Below are 20,928 nucleotides of genomic sequence, written 5' to 3' on the forward strand. Positions count from 1 at the left end.
AGTTTAAAATATTTTGAGATATTCATCAAATCATCGACCTTAAAATTTTATACTCAGGCGTAAAAAAGGAACTGCAAAATTTTCCAGACATTTCCTAGCTGTTACAGCATTCAGAATGCCTAAGCAAGTGTTCTACTTTTGTGTTCACCCCTCTGCTATACAAAACTAGCATGGCATGAACCTGTGCTCAGTCCAAAGTTCAGTTGAAAAGTATGGAAAAAAAAATATGAATTGAAGACTATATAAATTAGAGTTAAAATGGAGTTTCAAAGGAGATATTATAGGCACAGAATTGGCATATGTCACTGAATTGTTTACTAGAATCTCTAATTCAACTGCCATAACAAAAGGGCACAGACTGGTTGGAATACTAACCAACAGAAACTTATCTCCTCGCATTTCTGGGCACTGAGAAGTACAAGGTCAAAGTGCTATCAGTTTCTATCTTCCTGACTGGAAGATTGTCACCCTACCTGAACTTTTGGGGTTGATATCTAGTTTCTGTTCCTCTTCTTACAAAGATACCAGTTCTTTCAGGTTAGGGTTCAACTGTTATGAAATCATTTAACTTAAATGCCTCTCTAAAGCCATAACCGCAAATATATATTGGGGGTTTACATCTTCAACATATGAATTTGGGGACCTAATTCTGTCCATAACAATCTATATTTAATAGATTCAAAGAGAAGTTATTGCATTTCTTCATACTTAGAACGATGCCCCCAAACAGAGGCAGAAAAAAAAAGGCAATGTTTTTATAAATATATATAGATATATATATAGATACGTATATAATATGTATAAAGGCTATAGCTATAAAGGCAGCTCTCTTGCCTGCCTGTGACTAAGCAGATGCCCCTTTTTCTTTCTCCTTTTCCTAATAAACCTGTCCTTTTAAAATATAAAAACAAAAAAAATGCAGAAACTTTGAACCCATCTCTAACAAAATACTTCTCTTACACAGAATTATAAAGAGTTAACAGTATACCAGTAAGATCCCATCAGTAGCAGACACTTTCAGCTGCAGGTATCAGACTAAGTCTGCAGAGTATCCAGGTGGCCCTACATAGAGGGGCAGCAGAGAGATGGACCTCGGGGTGTCCTCGCTGATAAACAGCAATATGTGAGATTCAAACCTTATATTTAAAAACAAGCAGGAAAAGGCAAGAAGAAATGTGTCAAAAGCAACCTAACTCTCCTTCCAAAGATAAAAATAAATTCTACTAGGCATAAAAACTTTCATGGGGGAATACTAAAAAACTTCTTAAAAAGTTGACAGACAATGCTATAATAAGCTATAATCAAAACATTAGGTAAGAAAAGAAACAAAAAAATGAAACTTCCATTAATAATGTTAATCTCTATAACCCCATAAGATATATACCCACAAGGGCAAAAATCAGAAAAATATTAGTGAATATGAATTAAAAGCTCTCTAAGTATTAGCCTACAGAATCCATTAGCCAATTAATAAATTCAATCAAAATTAGTTTTTTAGAAACCTTGGATGACTCAGTATTTGAAACATTTTAGTATCTCACCATATTTTTAAGAAAGTTATATTTTCATATATACATACAATAATACTTGTATTATTAAAAAATGGTTAAGAAAGGCAAAACAGTAATGCCTATCAGAATGCAGAATTTCTCTCTAAAATGCATATGACCACCAATGGTAATGTAGGTAAATTATGGCATATCATAATGCAATATCAATTAGCAAAACTAGATAAATCATGGTATATTCATACACTGCAATGGAAATCGCATTCTTGTATGGACTAAGTGAAAAAGTACACAACATTATATGTGTATGTAAACACACATACAATGTTATATTATTTATATAAAAATTTTTTATGAGTATTGTACTGAAAATACATATTTTCTAAAATACACAGAAAACTCACAAAAATCATTGGGAAACAAATTGAGAAAAATATATTTTCCATTTGTATAGCCTTTTCTAGCATTTAGTTTTTGTAAGTATTGCATGAATTACCTATTCAAACATGTCAATTAGTATTTTAAAAAATCTGTATAATCTTTATTGCCATGACAAGAAAAGATGGTAAGAGAAGTTGCTTCTCAGGCAAAGGGAGCAGTAAAAAGAACAAAATAGAGAGTTACCAGTAAACATGAGTATACTGAAATACTGAAATTGCCCACTCTTTAAGACACTGCCCAGGTAGTATTGCTTCCTAGGAGCCTGACATTGAAACTCCAAATGGAAATAATTTGCACTTCTATAAGTCATAGCACTTTCTAAATGTCTCCTATACAATGTCTATTGAAATTAACTTGCATACTTTAATCTCTCAGACCTTAGTGTCTTTCCCTATTAACTTCTTGCTAATCTTGTATAGCTTAAAAATTATCCATCCTTCAGGTAGTGTTGGTTTGGCCAATATTTCCTTTATAAAGCCTTCTTAATTTAAATTTTCAGTTTTCTAAAATCTCCTTTTTCAGTTCTCCTACATATCCCTTTACCTTACCACGGTATATCTAAATTACCTTTGCAAGGTTTCTTTCCCATACAGGTCATTACACCTTTTGAGGAGCATGTTTCATGTCATCCAACCTTGACCACAATCCTGAAAGAGTTACTTTACCCATAGTCTACTGATGAGAAAACTGAGGTCGTAGGTGTAAGTAACTTATCCAAATAGAAAGTAATCAAGACTGAGTTATCTCAAAGCCATCTGATTGTTTGGTGTACATTTAACTTCCATGTTGTTCTATTGCCCGGAATTTAATGTATATTAACTGCTAGAGTTGTAGGGCTGAGAAACCACACCTTACTTCTGCTATCAAGTGAATATCCTTGGCTTATCCTTGAAAGGAATGGACACTGGTTTTCCATCTAATCAATCATATCAGCACCTTTGAGAAGGTTGATTAGTAGTTCTAGCTTTATCTTATAAGCACGTAAAGAGTTTTTTTAAGGTGGGCCTCCCCTGGTGGCGCAGTAGTTGAGTGCTGAGCTGCGAAGCTGCCTGCAGCCTCTGCAGCACCGGTTCAACCCCCGGCCCCCAGCGAGCGCAGACCTCTCCTGCCATACCCGCTGCTCCCCTAAGCGGTGTATTTCGTCGGTCTGTCTGTTCTGTTCCCCGCTCTGGCTCTGGTGAATTCTCTCACCCTCCCGCGCTTCTGACTGTACCCAGTGCTCGTATAAATGGATGGATGAATCTTTAATAAAAAAAAAAAGGGAGTTACTTTAGGGGGCTTCCCTGGTGGTACAGGTGGTTGAGCACAGTGCTGTAAAGCTGTCTGCAGCCTCTGCAGCCCAGGTTCCATCCGGGCCGACTGGGTAGCAACACACATGGTGCAGCAGAACTCTCCTGTCTTGGCCGCTGCTCCCCTCAGCAGTGTGTTTCAGTCAGTTTGCCTGTTCTGTACCTCACTGTCTCTGGTGAATCTTCTCAGCCTCCCACACATCTGGCCTGTACCCCAGTTGTTGTAAGCATGAATAAGTCTTTAAAAAAAAAAAAGCTAATTTAGGAGTATAATTAGCTTTAAATTATATTAGAGAATAAACAGATAAAAAAGATACAAAAAACCCGTATCACTCCTTTTATCTGGTAATATTTTTGCCATAATTTCCTGAAAGTATAAGACTCTAATGATACAACAAAATATGAAAATTCAGTATCTACTGAATTATGTTTATTAGAACATATGTCTTACAGGTTTTAATGAAAATGTTAGATTATACTGGTTAATCAAAAAAAGATTACATAATTGTCACTTTTTTGTCACTGTAAATTTAATCAGAAGTTATTTGAAAATATCCCAGAATTATTCTGATTGCTTTTATCTATAATCTCAAAAACCCATTATTCAGAACTATTCTACTTGTTCAGGAAATTAAATAGTGTAATTTGGTTCTGTTTACCTCAGAAGGAAGAGACAGATTTTAAAAAGAAAAATGATTTTAAAAGTATAGCTTGTAACAATGTTACAAGAACAGGATTTAGGAACTACTAGTTTAGATACTTGTCATCATTTTACAAAAGGAAAAAAAAACATTATCAGCTGGAATTGAGATCAGTCACTTCTAAAGGAAGTTTTTATTATTCTCACTTATCAATCAGGAAACAAGATTCAGTTTATTAAGTCCTCGAGAGTTTTATTTCTAGGTCTGATCTTGGAAAGTGATGGTAATGGAAAGCTTCTGAATAAAGACTAACATTTTACCTATTTTGTTTAAATTAAATAGGGGGGAAATGGTAAGTGATTTGTCAACATTTGTTAGTTTTGAGGTATTCTTGTCAATGAAATACATAAGCCACGAAATGTCAGTACATCATTTATTCTTTTCTAAATAACATATTAAGGATATATTATGGCTACAGAATAATTTTTAATGCATTGAGCATCAACCAGAGTTCACCATTTATTGGTGTGCCATCAGGGCAATGTTCCAAAAGGGGTTTTCAATCTAGTCTCACTGAATTTAACATGTGCAAGCAACTAATCTCAAGGCAAGAATGTTGTATGAATACATGTTTCTAAAAGAGCAGCTGGTGTGGAGTCTTAAAATGCAGCATGGTATCAAAAGAGTGAGATTAAAGCAAGTCCCGGTAGGACTGACTGCTAGCTTCTGCTGATTACTAGCTGTCATGGGACCATACTTCAGGAGTATATACTGCTTTCTGACTTTAGAAAGACTAGTTTGAAGAAGAACATATGTTTTTGTTTAATTTTTATTTTGGTACAAAAACTTTACTCCAACTGGATTCTCCATTCACTGCTCTATTCTAAGTCCTCAGGGGGGGGTAGAATTTTGCAAAAGAGTAAAAAGAATTTTAAATTATGAGCACTTAGGTGGACTCTTTGCTGGGTAGTTTATTTTAGTGGCATATGTGCTATTCCCTTCTAAAGTTCAACTCAGACCTGCATAACATTTGAAATTCCTTTTAATCTTTGAAGTCTATAACTATGCATTATGAATATTGAAAATGAAATATGTTCTCCAAATAATTTACTTGTTTCCAAGATCGACTATGAATACATTTACTTGATATACAACTATTTAGAATATCATGTTACATTATTGGTGTAGAATGAAACAAAGTAATAGATACAACTGTTACATTTTAGTTTGGTATTCTATGTAGATGTGCATTCAGCCTTCTTAATGCTTACCATCAGAGATTAGCACTCACCTAATATGTAAAACAAAATGTAAACTACTACGCTAATGAAATATTTCTTGCTAACTATGGACATGCTAATCAATGATATCTCAGAAATCATTTCCAAGTAATATATCTCATTTCACATGAAAACCTTGCCTCAGAATTTTTTAAATGTCTACTTATAAACTGCATTAGTTTATAAGAACACTGTTGTCTCTTTTATAGGAATCATTGTAATTACTTTGCATTTGTAAGACTATATCACAATAAAGTGCCCAAGTCTGTTGGAAGAGTCTGTTATAATATTTGATGGCGGGAATCACTGATTACATTAATCACACAGAATGTCTCTTCCCCTCTTTTCCTTGTCTGTATGTATTTCCTTGTCTGTTTGTATTTTTGCTTTGGTAATCTATATTCTGCCAGGATTCTCTCATAGAGCTATTAAATGCTCTTCGCAGTCAATTAACTTTACTTGATTTGTCATAGTATGTATACACAGAACAGAGCTCAAGGTTGTATCCTAGTGGAGCAATATTTTTGTTTTATATTTGCTATGTTATTCAAACATTTCTATAAAAGGTCCTACAAAAGTGCCTGAAATCATGTACTAAGGAAACTTGGCAGACTTTGTTTTTATTTTGTTTGTTTCTTTAGTCCATAAAGATACACCTGAACTAAAGAAAAGCCACACATGATTAAAAGAGTGAATTACAAAAGGTTATGTATGTATACACATATACATAATATATATCATATGGAATGTGATTAGCAAAATACACATGCAATATTTTAACTGGATATATTAGATCTTCCTCAAAATTTTCATCTTTGTATATTAAACATAATCTTAACATCTAAAAGCAGAATTATAATGGAATTCATACTCTAAAAACTAAAGTGAGAAAATATATCAATAATGCTCCAAGAGGCTTTTCTTTCCCCTAGCATTCAGAGTAATTCTTTAAATAAAAAATTGCATATAAACTTTGCTGCAAATAAAGCTGATCCTTCATCCTACAACTCTTACCAATAGTCTATGACATTTAGATAATAATAAAGCAAATGTATACATATTAACTGTTCACAAATATAAAATTCAATAAATGCAATACAAATAAGCCAGCTATTAACTTACAGTATATAAAAGGATACAGGAAAAGGTATATTGCCTTGAAAACTAATAAAAAGCTTTTTAAAAGTGAATTATGTGTCCTTATTCTGAATTAGTACTTACAGTTATAATTTAAGCTAGACAACACACATGAACATTAATATGTAATATAATTATTAGGCATTTTAGATTGTATACTAAAGTCATCTTTATTCATTAGTCTTAAGGAAGCTGTGATTTTTTTCCTTCATAAATCCATTCATGTAAGAATAAAGTATCTCACACTCATATAGACCTTTATAATTAAACTATAATTAGTTTTTGTAATCACCATTTTGAAAATAAATTGCATCTACCATACTGAGATATTAAATTTTATATTTTTATATATAAGAGCAAAAGTGTTCTTATCACATCATTATAGCCAGTTTAAATCCTAGGGCCCCATAAACCATAAAGCATTTTGTTTAGATCTTATTGCAATAGATTAGCTCTAAACTTTCCACTGCCATCGACTCCAGACATCTTATTCATGCATGTAATTAGCTACTTTTTAAAGTGTCTTAAAATGAGTTTCCAGGTCAAGTTCAAAAGGATAGATAAATTGTTTTTTATTTGCCTACTTGAGTAGTACTAATAAATAAAATTGCGTTTTTAAAAAATATTGTGTTTGAATCTATGGCCTCTGGTTAAATAATATGAGAAATTTAGTAAAATGCGTAAGTCTAATTGAGCATGGTTAAAAAATCAGTCTAAAAGTAAATTCATGTATCTATTTTCATAATTTCCAATATACAGTTTTTAAAACATGGACTCAAACTGGCTTCTAACAGTGATACATCAATAATCCCAGTAACAGCTAGAATCAAGGTAGATAGCCCTTTGCAACTCATTTTATCTTAAATGTTGAATTTAAAGTTCAGCTTCCAAATTGAATATAAGTATTGTATGTAGTAATATCAGAAGGACATTATTTAGTAATTCCCTGTCATATTTAGTATGAAGTTAATCACTGACAATATGTACCAAAGAAATTAATTTCAAACCCATACAATTTTTTTTTTAATTTTGTACCAGTTAGGTAAAAATTAGATCATTAAGCACTTGCTATATCATCAAAAATTCAGAGGTAGGTGGTTATGTTTATTTGTAATTATATAAGAGAAATAAGACAGGATCAAGAAAATATATAATACAAAATATAAGCATGCATAATGCAAATTAATAGAAGGTACACTTATACTGACTACTTAATTTATGCATAAAGATAGTTAGAAAGTAGGTTTATACTTTCTAGAAATATGATAAACTGACAGGATCTTTAATGTATCTTATAAATGTTAATTTTCCCCACAGGGGAACTAATGCTTCAAATTAGCTAAAATAAATAGCAAGTGATAAGCAATTAAAAGCAGTTCTCAGTGACAGCACTTTCCCTTTTCAAACATAATAAAGATTTAAAACACAAGCATATTGCTCTATTTACTCAGAAAAAATAAAAAGATTCTATAATTTAAGTTATGTTTCAACTTTAATATTAATTAGCCTTGCGCTATATAACTTAACTCTGATTCTGCATTAGTAAAACATAATATTTGGCATAGGGATTTTAAAAGGTATCTTTGAATTTCCAACAGGACAGATTTTGAAATAAACTTTGTCTTCAACTCCTATTAATATAAGGAGCACTTATTCTGGAAATTAATCACAGAGAATAAAATTTATATTTCAGTATTAATATAATGACACATTTTTAACAATTACAGAACAAAAGAAAAAGATACAATGCTGGTTTCCAATGGTAGGAAGAAGTCAACTACTTTGCATTTTCTCATTATATCTACATGGTCCAAAGATATGTTGAAAAAATCTTTTTGAAATAATTATAGATTCACAAGAAATTATAAATGTAATACAGAAGGGTTCCATATTCCCTCACCCAGTTTTCCTACAGAGCTAAGACTATCTTACAAAACCATACCATATAACAAAGACAGGAAATTGACATTAGTGCAACGTATGTTTATAGTTCTTTGTCATTTTATCAAATTTGTAAACACTCATTGCTGGAGAAAATGCAAAATGGTACAACTACTTTGAAAGAAGTCTTATTAAATCACACATATTCTTCCTGTAATATCCAAAAATTGTGCCCTTGATATGTACCAAGGGGAATTAAGAACTCATAACCACATAAAAACCTACATGTGAATGTTATTATAATTTAAATCTTATAATTGCCAGACTTTGGCAGTAACCAGTATGTCCCTCAGTACATATATAAATAAATCTTGGTACCTCCATGCAATAAGCAGAAAATATAAAAGTCACAGAAAAACATGGAAGAAACTTAAGCACATATTACTAATCAAAAAAAAAAAAAATCAGAAAATGCTACATACTGAATGTTTCCAAATCAATGACATTCTTGAAAAGGCAAAACTGTGGAATGGGTAAAAAAGATTAGTTGCCAGAAGCTGGTGGAGAGGGAGGGATGAAAAGGTCAAGCACAGAAGATGCTAATTTAGGTCTTTGAAACTGCTCTGTATGAGACCATAATGCAGTGAGGGTGAATCACCACACATTTGTCCGAAGGCTTGAAATGCACACCACCAAGAGTGAAACCTAGTGCAAACTATATACTCTGTGATAATGTGTCAATGCAGTTCACTGATTTAAATAAATGTACCATTGTGATATGGAATGTTATAATGAATGGGAGAAATCTACCTTCCACTCAATTTTGTTTTAAACCTAAACTGTTCTGAAAAAACGTGCCGTTTTTTTAAACAGATAAGCAGTACTATCATTTTCCATTTTAATATGAGGTAACAGTGCAGGAGAGCCATCATTCTTCTAAGTTTGATGGGAAAAAATATACACATAGTGCTTTATAGAAACACTGTCATTCTGTTAGCAAAAAATACATAGAAAGAGGAGGTCATAATGGGTAGTGGTAGTGCAACAGGTTCAAAAACAGAATAGAGAAATAAGTTGTATTAATTTGATAAGCCTGACTAGATGATCTGGTCAATTCAGAAAGGAATATTATTTTAAAATTCCTCCCCAAGAAAAGAAAGTTAATCAACTTCAATTTGAAGCTTCTGGTAATGAGCAATTTGGTACAACACAAGATAGATTTTTAATACAACTCACATTTATAATAAGACCACCTCTGTAACTTCCAATCACCAGAATTCTATACTTTGAAGCTAAACAAAATGAATTTAATTATGCCTTTACATTCCAGTACTATACCCACAATGACAACTACTCCATCTCTACTATGTCTTCCCTATCTATATATTTACAGTTCCTTCTAGAATTTCTATTAACATCTTCTTGCCATTTTTACTCTTCTGAAGTTTATCATCAATTTCCAAAATTTATTTCCTTTCTTCATAAAAATTTTTAAACACAGCCTGGTTATACTAGCTTGCTTGGCACTTTTGCCAAGCAACCACACAATACTGCGTTTACAATCCAAGTTAAAACTAATGCCTTTTTATGCAAATTTCTGGTAAATATATGCCCTCCATACTCTATATTTTGAGTTTTAATTTTTTAAATCAAGACATTCTTTTATTTGTACTATTTAAAGTCACATTCTGTTAGTTTTTGCATATGCCAAGTGTATACAGATACATTACACATGTTGCTCCCTGTATCTTGAATACTTTTCCCCTCATATCAGTCTTCACTTGACTATCCTTATGTTCTTAACCTCTCTCAAAAAGGCCATTCCTGAGCACTTTATATTAAGTAAGCCTCCCTCTTCCCTCCATCATTTCCTCTTTGTACTACCTGCAAGCACTTATGTTATTTGCTTATATAATAAAATTTCCTTATAATGGCAACTTACATGAAGGTAAAAACTTATGCCTGTTATGTTTCAGTAGAAGTAGAGTAACTTATAGCAACTAGATGCTGGGGAAAAAAATCAAATTTTGGTATAAGACAATAGGAAGAGGATATGACCTGTCAGTGTCATGAGAGGCAATGTTTACCAAACTGGCCTGAGATTTCATTCTATAATACAATTCAGCTGCGCTTGGTTTAGCAACTTTTAAACCACTGAAGCCCAGGAAAGACAAAATTGTATGTTAGAGATTTTTGTCAGATAATAACCCCAAACTTTATAATTTGTATCAATTGATCATTAACTAGATCTGTATTAATCTTATCTCAGTATTTCATTGCCTGTAACTGCTCAATATTTCAAATTCCTCTCTGAAGTAAATTTACCATTCTACAGTTAAATCATTAATAGACAATTTTATGTTTGGCATATATGTTAATTTCATAATAGTCCTTTTTCACCTCTCTGAAAAAGATATTAAAATGGACACAGGTTTCTTTAGGTTGCCCAAGAGAATTTGATTGTAAAAGCCAATAAAACTGTGTTGCCTGAAAAATGCATCTCATAGACTTATTTTTTTCCCCTCTAGAGGCAATAGGAACAATAGAACTTTATCTTTACTGATTTTCTCATTTGTTTCTGGTTCTAAGACATCTGTGATTTGGTTTTAGGATTGTGAATGATGAATAAGCTATTCCCCATTGGTGGCAGCAATGACTGAATTGAGTCTTGTATTCTGATTTGTTGGGTGATGCAAATCTGTTTTTCTGCTGGTCTTAACCCATTGCTGAAACTGGAAAACCAGAAAGTACTTACCTTTTATTGCATGAAATATTTTCCATTTCTGAAGGATTTAAATAAGCTTATGAAATCTAACTTTAAGCAGCTCTGTTGTATTGGTTTGGAGCGATAACACTTGTTTACATAAATATAATATCCTCCCCAGTTGTCAGAAATAATTTTTTAATGGAACTGCTAATACTGTAAATGTGTTTGCCTGTTAAAAACCCCTATTTAGCTGCCTTTTTACATAAGAATGCAAATTCAGTAAGATGAATTCTTAGATCAAACAGATGGCTTGAAAATTTTATTTCAAAACAACCGGTTACTATGTCTTCTCTGATTTTAACAGTTTGGAATATAACACAAGTTTTTTTTTGTTTTTTCATGAAAGTACTAGATATTCTGAACTTCTTAAGCTTCTAATACTGGTTATTATCTGATGAGTTAATGTTACTTTTAAATCATGTCCAAGATTGAAAAATACAGTGTCTACTAAATCAAACCATAATTCTTAAACAATTTAATAATTTTACTCAGCCGTATGTCTGAGTAAACATAATTTTCAATGTCTTTAATTTTAAAATCTTGGATAAAATTAACTTGTTTAACAATAGGTAGTATCTGATTTTGCCTAAGCAGGATAAAGCACCGAACACTGGCCACAGTCCAGACTGAGATGGCAGAAAACATGCTTCTTAGATTTAAGTTACAAAATGCTTATATCATTGGTGCAAAAAGCGATGTGGGTGATTACAGGTGGTGATTAGCTGCATTCATGAGTTTTGCTGCTGCTTCGTTTTAATCATTGTGTATAACAGACAATTTTCAAAGACCTAAATCCCAGTGTTGGTTGTGAAATAGTAGTTAATTTGGTAAAACTTATAATTTATATGGGTGATGTGGTTAATTTTTTAATTTGAGTGAAAGTTTTAACATGAGAGACTGATTATATACCAGAAATAAAAATGGCAAAAATATAACTGTATATACAAAGCAATGGGATCTTTGTGTCTCTCAACAAAAATAATTTTGTTCTAATACAAGTATTAGGTTGTTCACAAAAAGTTGAATTTGAATAGGTAACAGCAGAATGTTTGAAGGAAGTGAACAATATGTGCCTTAATCAGATGTGCCAATTGTTTGAAAAGTAACTGAGTGTTGAAAAATTTAATCATTTTGATGATCATTTAAAAATTTTTGAATCTTTCACTGCCAAAGTTTTATTAATGTAAAACTAGGTTCCTATTTTATCTCTGCTACAGTGAAAATTAAGTAAAGCATTATGAAATACTTATAAATTATCCCACAATAGAAGATATCACTCCACATTCTGATATTTTGGTCACCGTAATAAATTAACCCTGTTCATTTTATCCTGTGATCAGACACATAGTCTCTGCTTTCCTCTGATATTTGCTTAGATTCCAACCCAAAAGCTAGCTTTCAATAAAGTATAATCTGAGTCTTGTAGAAAGGATGAATCGGGGAATATTGTTATTTCAAGGAACAGATTCAAGAGTACAAGCTTCAGAGCTTAAAGATTTTTTATCGCTTAGACAACTGTCAGATTTTGTGACATGACTAAGTGGATTTCCAAGATTCCTTTTATCCAGAAGCAAAGAAGTTTATAAAATCAGATTGCTATCACAAAGTATGGCAGAATAGTTTCTTAAAGTTCCAGTTAATGTCAAAGAACTGAGTAGGTGATAATGTAAATTTATTTGTACTTTTTTGTGAGACTGCTGATATTCTAATACTCTATTTTTCTTATGGGTATATGAAGCATCCATTTTAATGCAGTTCCAACCTTCAATTTGATAAAATACACCTAACTGAAATGAATCATTTTAAAATTGATGTTATTTTTATGACTTAGATTTTGATAATAATTAATTTGCCTCCTTTTCAGGATATTGTTTTTCACCAAGCAAAAAAAAAATTCTCTTCTGCACTAGTATATAGATGTTCAAAATGATAACGTAAGAATCAAGTCCATACTTGGAATGTCATGTTTGGTAATAAAGCAATGAACAAGTGTTCTATTAATGAAGAAGGATTATACTTTATATATAGAACTAACGCCTGCAAAATCGCTCCAAGAAAGGCCTAACACCCAGTTATTAGAGCCCAGTATCCCAGGTGATAAGTAAGGTGACTTCTAACAGGCCAGGAACTTTAGAAAATCTGCTGGATCTCAAAAGAAGGTTTCACCCAAATCTATTGATATTGATGGAGAAATCTGGATAAGTGACTTTCTTTCACTTGATTTTCTAGCCTAGAAAGAACAAATTGCAGAGACTTTTAAAAGCACATCAATATTTTCAAATAAAACTTGCTAGAATTTTATTTTCTAGCCTCAGCTTACTTGGCACTGTGTGCTTAAGCAGGCTTATATTGTCAATTACTAATTCTTGCTAAACCTATGAACATAAGCAGACCTACATATGAAAAGAACAATTTTTATCAAGACTAGAATTTTTATGATCAAAATGAGGCTAGTGTTAATAAAAGTGTTTTTATTTAATTATTTAATTAGCTAAGATTGGGGTAGGCAAACTTTTTCTTAAAGTATTTTGCAGGTCATACGATCTATATCATAACAACTCAATCTAGCCACAAACAATGCATAAATTAATAGGTATGACTGTTTCATTAAAAGATTATGCACACAGGAAACTGGTCAGCAGGCATGGTTTGTTATCCTCTGATCTTCAGTCTTTCCTATTAAGTGTATAGTTTCCGTTAAGCTACATGTTAATTTGCACATTTCTGTTCACATATAAGAAAATTTAAATATATAACTATTTTCTTATAAGATATAAAGTATACATATCATTTAGTAACCTAATTTTTAAATATTTGAGAGATTATTTAATCTTTTTTCTTCTAATCCTTCCTAACATGGGTCAGATTTAATATTTAACTTGTTCCTCCAATAATGACTGAAATAATAAATTAGACCAATCTTTGAGTAGACTAAGAAAAGGAAGAAAATTAATAAATAGAGTAAGAACTGAAAGGAAAATTTATAACAGACACCTGAGAAATGTGGAGGATCATGATAGACTACTATGAATGTATACCAAATAAGCTGGATAACCTAGAAGAGAGAGAAAAATTCTCAGAGGCATGAAATCTTCTGAGATTAAATCAAGAAGAATTAGAGAAACTGAATTGACCAATTGTAATCAAGTAATCAAAAGTCTCCCAAAAAAAAAAAAAAAACACAAGCAAGGATCAGGTGGCTTTATTATTGAATTCTATCAAACCTTCAAAGACAATGTAACATCAGTCCTATTGAAACCTTTCCCAAAAAAATTGAGGATGAGAGAACATTTCTAAACAAAATTTTGATATCAAAGGAAACGAGAATGCCACAAAACAAAAAAAAAATTTGCAGACCAGTATCCCTGATGCACATAGATGCAAAAACCCTCAATAAAAATCTTAGTAAACTGAATTTACGAGTACATTTAAAGGATCATACATCATGACCAAGTGTAATTTATTCCAGGAACACAAGTGAGATTCAACAACTATAAAACAATCAAGATCATTCACCTCACTAACAAAAGGAATGGTAAAAATAGTATAGTCCTATCAATAGATGCAGAGGAGGTAGTTGACAAGATCCAACATTCATTTATGATAACTCTCAAATAGTGTGTATAAGAGAAACATTCATCAACATAATGAAGGCCATGACAAACCAAAGCTAGCATCATTCTTAAAGGTAAAAACTGAAAGCTTTTCTACAAAGCTCTTGTACAAGATAAGGATGTCCACTTTTACCACTAGTATTCAACAGAGTATTGGAGTCCTAGCGAGTGAATCAGGGCAAGAAAAATTTATAAAGAGAATCAAATTGGGAAACCCTAAGTACTATAAAACAGTCACAATTTGCAGATGACATGACAATATATAATATATAAAATCTATGGGGCCTCCCAGTGGTGCAGCGGGTTGAGCGCAGTGCTGTGAAGCTGTCCACAGCCTCTGCAGCGCAGGTTCAATTCCTGGACGGCCAGGGAGATTCCCAAATGGCGCTGCAGACCTCTCCTGCCTCACCCACTGCTCCCCTCAGCAGTGCACTTCGGTCCTTCTGCCTGTTCTGCTCCCCACTCTGTCTCTGGTGAATTCTCTCACCCTCCCACACCTCTGGCCTGTACCCCAGTGCTTGTATAAAAAAATAAATCTTTAAAAAAAAAAAAACGAAACACTCTGATAAAAAACTAATGAAATAATAAATCAATTCAGTAAATTGTCAGGATACACAATCGATTTGCAAAAACCAAGTGCATTTTTATATGTATATAAGCTAAAAGACTGAAATCAATAAACCTGTTACAGATACAACAAAAACAGATACCTAAGCGTAAACTGAGCAAAGGAGGTGAAAGACCTATAGAATAAAAACTACAAGACATTGTTAAAAGAAACAGAAGGCACATGGCAGTGGAAAATATTCCTTGATCAGGGATTGGAAAAACTAACAGTGTTAAAAATGACCATTTACCCAGAGTCATAGACAGGTTCCATGCAATACCAAAGTTTCAATAGTATTTTTCAAAAAAATAGAACAAACATTACTGAAATTCATATGGAATCACAACAGATTCTGACTAGCCAAAGCAACCCTGACCAAAAAAGGGGCAGAATGGAGATTCACCCTCTCAGGTTTCAAACTATACTGCAATGTTACAGTCATTGAAATTGCATGATTTTGGATAAAAAAAAAAAGATGGCACAGGCCATTGGAATAGAATTGAAAGAAATAAACCCACATTTATATGGAGAGTTAATCTGGCAAAGTAGTTCAGAATATAATTGGAGAAAGGAAAGTCTCTTCAACAAATTGTGTTGGAAATATTTGTCACATGTGACAGAATGAAACTAGCCCACCATCTCACATTAACTCAAAATGAATTAAAGACTTGGATATATATGATCTTAAACCATAAAATATTTTCTTAACTACATAGAAAAAAACATCAGCACAACACTCCATAACATTGATTGCACTCATGTCCATGAGGATTTGACTCCAACAGCCAGCGAAACAACAGCAAAAATAAACAAATGGAAGTATATCAAGCTAAAAAGTTTGTGCAGAGCAAAATAAATCATTAAAATGAGGAGACACGATATGGAATGAGAAAAAAATTTTTGTACATCACACATCCAACAAAGGATCATATCTGAGATCTACAAAGAACTCAAACTCAATAAATTACATAACAAATTTGAATTTGGGAAAACTTGTGTTAGTAGGACCACAGTGATTTTTAGTAAGCTTCATTTTCTTTTATAAATTTTACAAACCATCTATTTAATCATTTGTCTCAGAGTTCTATTTGATTTACCATGTAGAATATGTTCCTCTCTTATCCTTAAAATAATGTTTAAAAAACTATGGAGGAGGAAATAAGATATTTTACAAGCACTTCTTTTAAAAGTTCTTTAAAAATTGGGAAAGAACCTGAACTCATTCAAAACAGCTATGTCTCCAATATCATTCCTATATCCTACTGTCATTCCTTCTTAAGTCGATTTTTTTTTCTTAAATATTTTGACTGGAGATTAACCTTCTGCTTAATGGTGTTATTTCATTTATTGTTAATATTAAATTTTTTCAAGTGATAGAGTTCCCTACCTCTTATGATCTTACATAATTAAAATGCATACATCGTCCCTTTTTAAAATCATTTTCACAGGCTTTAGTACAGTTTGTCATTCAGTATTCCTGACTATAAATGTCACTTTTATGTCTATATTCTCTCTAAAACATTTGTTCCAACATTCCTGCAACCCTGTCAAATCTGTGCTCATTTAATATGCCCAGTATTTTATTTCCTCATTTGATTTTCTACATTTACTTCTTCATTTGGATTACTTGTAATAAAACAGATGTTATCTCCAATTTTTAGAAATCCTCATTCTCTAACAAAAAGATAAGCAAGATTACATGATCTTATTTTATCTTGGTGCTTATAAGCTCTCAACAGTATTCTCAGAAGGTATTATAATGCATCAAAAAGACCATAGATTTGAACCGCTCTATTCTTCACACTGAAATATTAGTACTAGATGGTTAACTTCTTTGAGTTTAATGTTCTCATCTATAAAATGTTTATAAAATTGTATGTATCTTAGAGGTATTATAAGTGTTAAATGCAACCACATGAAACATAAGTGTTATTCATGATATATGTTTCTTGTTGTTATAAATTTTTTCCTTTAATACTCTCATCACAGATAGTTTTGATAATTAAGGACCATTTTTCCAATACCAACCCATGTCTAAGGTGAGTTTCATCCTATGGGTATCCTGTCATGCACAGAGAACTACCATTTCTTCTGTTTTCTTTCTAAATTCATTGCATGTGCTCATATCTGCAAATATTTTTGTTATTCTACTGAATAAAACATGCCATTATTTTTTAAACAGGTAGTTCCTTCTATCCCCTAAATTGGAAAACTATATAGCTAATGTAAAAATAAATTTATGGATTCTAGTTTACATTTTTGTTTCCTCATCTTTTCTCATGTTCAACACTCTAGTTATTTTTTCACACAGTAAAAGAACATTCCATCCTCTTAACATTCCATCATCATAACATCTCAGAAGCAGAAAAGACATTGTGTGAACATTTTAAATTTGCCAGCAATGATAGGAATTGATGCCTGTCATTTTGATCTTAGTCATTCCTCATCACTAATGTAGTTTACCACAAGTGTCTCCTACTATCTCCCTGTATCTCGCCTTATTATTTTTCACAAACCCAGAAGAGTATTTTTAAGGGACTAGCACAATCATACAATTCCAGAGCTTTAAAAAAACATTAGTACCTCCCAGTTGTAATAGATCAAAGATCAATGTTATTAGTATGACATACTAAAGTAGTCATAATCCTAATTTACTACCAAATACCAAATGTTTACCTATGTACCATACTGAGCTAACTGGTTGAGTCACATTATTACCCAGTAGCTTTAACTAGTGAATATTTATTTAAAGACCTCAACAGTGGAGTAGATGATACTGTTCTGGTTATACCTAACTTCTATATAAATAGAAGTTATAAATAACTTCTATATTTTAAGTAACTTCTATGTTCTGGCATGAAAAGATGAGGTAGGTCAATCAAATTTCTCCACTGACAATTTCAAATTTGTGCATGGAGGAACAGATACAGTAATATAGTAACCTATAGGGAACTCAGCCATGAAATTATTATAGGATTTTAGGTTGGAAAGTCATCAGCTGTGTCTACAGAGAAAATAACAGAGGGTGAAGTCACTCAGAAGATAGAAACAGAAAGATATGTCATGAAAACAAGAAGTTAGCCATTGTTGAGGACACTCAGAGGCAGATAGAGGCAAATAAATATGGACAGACGAACTGTCTTGATTCATGACACTTTCTGAATACTGTATCACTAAAAGCTTTGTGCATTTTACAAATAAACCTCCTACTATTTCTTGAACTTGTTTTGGTATTGTCTGTTCTTTCCCCCTAAAAAAGTCTTGACATGAACAGATGAGATATTCTTGAACATCTTGTATTTTTCCCTTGTGGGCAAATGTTTCTCCCCTTATAAAAGAAAGCCCTACTTTTGTATCAAAATCTTAGTTCAAACACTGCCAACTCTATGAATTCACTTTCTATTTTCTTAGGCTAAATTGATGTCTGTCCCCAGTATGATTAAAAAGTATTATTTTAATTAAACTATATGTACTTTTGTATATTTTATTTTAATTACTTAACCATGTTTTAGTTTCTACCACTGTAAAAATGAATACTAATAGAGGTGCAGTTGAGACTGAATTCCTTGACACATGCTCAATGGTTTTACACTAACTATTATATTAGGAGTCATTCCTCTACCTATACAATATTAATTCTGGTAGATATAGTCTCCAGTTAGTTTTTCTTATTGAATAAATATTAAACAAAAATAATCAAAATATTTCATAGTTAAATCTATTTCCATACTAAATATGCAGGTGAATTGATAGTACTTGTTCAATTTACACCTATATGTGGCCTGATAAAAAGGTTCAACTAAAATTGATTTGGTTGGAAAATGGTTTTTCATAATATTTGTCACAGGTAAATTTTTATCCTAAAATGACTGGCAATACTGTTGCTTAAAAAGTTGTTTTATAAATCACATAGCTTATTTACTGCAGCCAAGGACAATGGCAGGGTGGCATATACCTTTTGAAATGTAAATGTAGAAGCACTCCAGATAATTAATATGAAAGAGTGACTACTTCTGTCATTTCTTTGAAAGTCAGTTTTTATAAAGTATTGAGCCAGTTTGTCATAAACTCAAGTGTTACAATGCCCAAAATGACAGAGTATGATGAAAGAGGGGAAAAAATCCTAATGGTATCTCTTGGCAATGTTCATTCCCACTGTGCATTAGCTGCTTATGTTGTTAATGAACTTTGCTATTTCTTTTGTAGAAAATTTGAAAAAAATTTTCAATAGATATGAAATTTAAAAGAAATAGATCAAATTGATGAAGCTGTTTCTTGAACCTGATCACTTGGGCTAGTTATATTCTGTTTGAAATGTCCCTGGAATAGAAAAATGAACCAAGCTTCCCAAATCTTCTGTAGTTTGTGGAAATTGGTTAAAAGTTCTAAAAGCATTAATATCAAAAAACTGTAGACAAAAATCAGAAGTTCTGTATCTTATATGTCATAAACCTCTATCTGCACTATGCATTAATTGCGATGTTCACTAGGAACAGTTTGATTTACAAGCAGCAGCTAGCAACTGATTAAAAGAAACATGTCATTGTAAGCAGCTTTAATGAGAATTCACTTAAATATTCCTTGGAAAATAGAAGCCTGCCATTAGGTATAAAGGCAAGAGTAAGAAAATAGCCCCCAAATAATATATAGTTTTAAAGAATGAGACTATATTTTGGAGGCATGCACCCAATAAATATTTATTGTCCACTGAAGACTCACTTTTCTTTAAAATTTGGAATTTGTTGTGCAAATTAAAAGGTCAGCGCATAGTACTATGGCTTCACCAACAGAAATTTTCTCACTGTTTGGAGACTAGAAGCTTCTTATGAAGGTCACAAGAGAAGAATCTGTTCCAGGTCTCTTCCCTAGCTTGTAAATGGCCATCATTTTTCTGAAACTCTGCACATTGTATTCCTTCCATATGCTTTCCTCTACAACTGTACCCAAATTTCCCTTTTCATAAGGACACCAATTTATTTGAATATGGGCTGCTTTACTCCAGTATAAGCACATATTAACTAATTGTATATGCATAACTATTTCCAAATAAGATGGCAACCTGAGGCACTGGGAATGAGAACTTTAATACATGAATTTTGGTGGATGATAATTTAAACCATAATACCATGTTTCTTAACATTGCTGCAAACTAATGTGACTGTGTGGTCTTCACCCAAAATAGATTCAAATATTTTTTTTTTCATTTTAAAGAACATGAATAGTTGAAAGTAAAGGTGAACAATCTTGTCACCCGGTTAGCGAACTTTTAATACCATATCTGAAATAGCAAGAAGAGAACAGTTACCTTTTTCTTCAGCCCTTTTCCAGTACATGTTGCAAAGAGGAACCCTCAAAATGATGATGAACATAACCCTAAACAAATGTTCTTTGGTCATGGTCTCACTAACAAAAATTACACAAATCTTTCTTTTTATGTCCCACACAAAACAAACCCCTTCATTAGTTATTTTTAGAATTACTTTCAAGCCATTACTCTCATTTGTATGCCGATCTTGTCTCCTTCCAAATACATTCAAATCCTATCCAAATCCTGACACTTTCCTATCTTAAGTGCCAACTTGGCAACTTATTCTTTTGCAGTTTCTTTCTATTTTGTCTTTATTCTCCTTTAGAAATTTCGATGAGGTCAGATTTTTCATAATTCAGTTGTCTCTCAGGAGCTCTTAAAGTGTCATAGTTTTAACATAAAATAAGGCTATATTGCATAGGCAGAGCCAGAGAAAGAAAATTAGTGCCTTTATG

The sequence above is a fragment of the Talpa occidentalis genome, unplaced genomic scaffold (assembly GCF_014898055.3).
Source record: "Talpa occidentalis isolate TD23 unplaced genomic scaffold, MPIMG_talOcc4v2.1 talOcc4.11, whole genome shotgun sequence".
Classification (NCBI taxonomy): domain Eukaryota; kingdom Metazoa; phylum Chordata; class Mammalia; order Eulipotyphla; family Talpidae; genus Talpa; species Talpa occidentalis.